The 3638-nt window shown below is 52.2% G+C and overlaps 1 pseudogene; it reads right to left on the bottom strand.

Moving 5' to 3' along the window:
- Positions 1-241: 241 nt before the first annotated feature.
- LOC119348060 lies at positions 242-1102 on the bottom strand (annotated as a pseudogene).
- Between the last annotated feature and the right edge of the window lie 2536 nt (positions 1103-3638).

Genomic DNA, 3638 nt, shown 5'->3' with positions numbered 1-3638 from the left:
TATCTGTGCTCAATCAATTTCTAGATGACCGTGGCTATCTTTCTGGATCACTTCATCAGTTAGGGGTAATGTGATAGTGTAATTTCCGTCTGCATCTTATCTGTGGGACAATCGAATCGAATGCCAAATTTGGGATTTTGGACCTGCTACTATGTTGAGGAGCTACAGATCATCATCCTAGATAAAAAAAAGACTGATAGGAGGAGCATGGCTTTGATCAACAATTCAAGGGATCCCACCCCCTTGAATTGCTTGTCGACATGCTCGATCGATCGGGTGAAGTAGTGAGCTGCCTAATCTGTTGATGGATATGGCCCGTCCTGCAACAAGATGAATTGTACAGTCAGATTGATGGAATCATCGGCACTCAAGCCAAGGGAGGAGGAAGAGAAGAGGAAAGTTTGGGGCTTTGGACAGACCTCGGAGATGTAGGCGACCTTGTCGGTGAACTCAGCGAGGCTGGCGAGCTCCTTGCGGTCGAGGAAGCGGGAGAGGACGGCGACGGCGAGGTCGACGTGCTTGACGGCGAGGCTCAGGATGGTGCACCCGCGGTCCAGGAAGTCGAGCGCCTTGCCCAGGTCGATGGCCGTGGTCTGACGGGGCTTGCCGTCCGGCGAGGAGGTGTCGTGCTTGCCGCCGGGGTGCGGGGGGCGGGAGCCGACGAGGTACTCGATGCAGCGCGGGATGTGGTACTCCTCGGGCAGCTTCACGGCGAAGAGCGCGGCCTCGACGCGGGCCAAGGCCTCGGGCTGGGTGGTGGGGCGGGCCGGGAGGCGCTGCGCGAGCAGCGCGTGGTGAGCTGCTCGTCGGGCATGCGGGCGAAGGCGGGGTTCATGGCGAAGCGGCCGCCGTTCTTGACGGCTAGCTCGAGGCAGATGCTGAGCATGCGCGCGCCGGCCTCCATGCCGATGTAGTAGACCTTGAAGAGGTCCGCGGCGAGGTCCCCGAGCTTGTCCTCGTCGGGGGCGGCCTGCAGGCGCTGCAGGCGGCGCCGGAGATGCAGGAGGCGGTCGCGCTGCGGGCGCGGGTTCTTGGCGGCCATCATGGCCTGCATGAGGACGCTCCCTACCTCCTCCTTGCTCACCTCTCCCGCCATGGCCGCCGCTTGCTTCTGGACTCGCCTGGCCTCTCTCTCTCTGTCAACTGTGGTAGCCTGGCAGTGGCAGGGGAGGAGCGAAAGCTTGGATTTTTGAAGGAGATCGGAGGGATGGGGATGACAGGTGGCTTTGCAGGACGAGCCATTTGACTACTTTTGACCGGGCTCTCTCACAGTGACGGGGGTGGCACTGGCGTCCTCCATCCGCTACTACTCCTCAGGCTATTTTCAAAATTCAAATTTGAAAATGCTGACACATCAAGGTTTTGAATTCCGGATCCGAAAAAAAAATCTCACGGGGCTCCGAGATTTCCGGTTACAAGTAGCAGCGTTTAACAGACGATTTTTTAAATGATTCTGAATCTGAACAAAATTTGTTCAAATTCGAAAGTTCAGGCTATATTGCTCTCTAAATGTGTTTTTTTTGTGGGGTGCCGAGATTCATAGTTACAAGGCGGTAACCGAATTTTCTGTTCCGTAATCAAATCCTCGTGACAGATAAATAGCATCTGAGTAAAACAATGTGAATTTTCTTTGGAGATTTGACTCGTAAAAACCCGGTATTTGCACCAAGAGGAAACGACACATGACCTATGACCTATGAGAGAAAAACGAAAGGTTGACAAGTTATGCAGCATCTCTAGTGGAGGAGAAACTAAGGGCAAGTCAAGCAGCTCCCCAGTTGTCTTCCTGGTAGCCAGAATAGGAGAGAAAAGTGAAAAGTGCTACTTCGACGGCTCTCCATTCGTCTCCCTGATTTTCTGCTCGCCACGGTGTCGAGCTCGAACTCCCCTATCCATTGATGAATCTGACCCCCTATACATTTGCGGATATGTCCAACCGCATTCGTGGACAAGAGCGGGTCGCCCCCCCATTTATTTGTCCGGGAAACACTAACGTAGATTTAAACATAATTACTTCACGCAAAGATTAAAACTAACTATATTCGATAGAGAACTACAGTAATCCTACTCGTTGTCTAATGAAACTTTGATGACCCCCTTGTCGGAGCCATTAGCCTCGTGGTCATTGACAGTGGGGTGAATCTCTGGAATCTCCTCCTTTGACAAGGTCCACGCGGAGCCACTCATATCGCACGTCGCTGAGGTGGATAATGCGGTGGTTGACCGCCACCTCCCGCTCGGACTGAGTCGACTCAAGCTTGGCATGTTTTTCTCGTGGGCAATGGTGGATAGTGGACGGTGAGGTCAGAGCGAAAGGAGCGCGGACAGGGACGCGGTGGCGACGAGTACGGGAGGGACAAGGGAGGAAATGGGGAAGGCTAGGTTTTACCCTCGTTGTCCTCCTTAAATAATCTGCTTTGGCCCCACGGGCGGCATGCCGGAACGGCGACATGAATGTTGTCTCACCAAACCGATGACCCCCTCCCCGCAGCAGTCTGAGGTACGTGTCCGGACATATGACTGTCTTCGAAGGATGCCGGTTGGATGTCGTTTTGGGGTCCCCGCATTGTCCGCGTTGTTCGTCCGAATGTATGGAAGTATCATCACTCAAGTTGGAAAATTACACGGAGTAGCACAATTGTGAACGAGACCCAGCAGCCAAAATTATATGGAGAACATCCGGAAAATCTTCTTGTGCACTGTACTAGTGTACAGCACCATATCCCTGACCCACAAACAGGGCAGGAGTCTACATCTCCTAGGCTCGTACTCCTGCTACTCGATGTCAGCGACAAACCAGCGACCGGTCAAAAGATGTCATCCTGTCCTGCATTGCACACATCGTCATGGATCGGATCGCTGGCAGATAAAACAAGAAACAGTACCTCCCAACCCGGCAAAATCCACAAATTTGACCTATAAATAAAAAGAATTCACAGAATGAACTGTTTTTGAAAAAAAATTGCTCCGCTGACCCTTTCATGTAACACCCGACATCTAGGCGCCACATTACACTATGCAGCGCCTGACTGGCAGGCACTACACATCTGACCAGCATCGCACTTCGAACTACCTAAAATTTACTAAGTCAGTATGCAACGCGTAAGAGTTAGGCGCTGCACTACTTACATTACGCAGCAGGTGGCACTCCCTCTAATACGACGTAGGCGTGTCTAGCAGTGCTATCTCCCGTCGCTTTCGAGCTGCCTGTCTTATTAGACTTGGGCTCCATCTATCCATCACCCTTCACCTCTCCTCGACTCTTTCCCATTTATTAATACACTCCCCTAGCACTACTACCCAGCCACGCGCGATGCATATAAAATACAATAGTACTCGATCAAAAGCGGCAGGGCAGCACACATACATGTAGTACATGCATGCATGGACGGAATTATGCTCCGTGCATGTCGTCTACATACAGCCGTGCTGTACGGGATGATGGGAGTGCTAGCTGCTGCAGCTGTTGTAATCCAAGTAGTGCAACGCCTAGTGCTTAGACGCTGGTCAGACGTGTAGCGCCTATCAGTCAGTGTGACGCCTATCAGTAATTTTTAGACGTTGCATATTGACTTAGTAATTTTTAGATAGTTCGGAGTGCGACGCTAGTCAGGCGTGTAGCGCCTATCAGTCAGGCG

Source organism: Triticum dicoccoides, unplaced genomic scaffold, assembly GCF_002162155.2.
Source record: "Triticum dicoccoides isolate Atlit2015 ecotype Zavitan unplaced genomic scaffold, WEW_v2.0 scaffold83570, whole genome shotgun sequence".
Lineage (NCBI taxonomy): Eukaryota > Viridiplantae > Streptophyta > Magnoliopsida > Poales > Poaceae > Triticum > Triticum dicoccoides.
The sequence above is the reverse complement of the archived record's forward strand: the minus strand, read 5'-3'. Positions and strand labels throughout refer to the sequence as shown.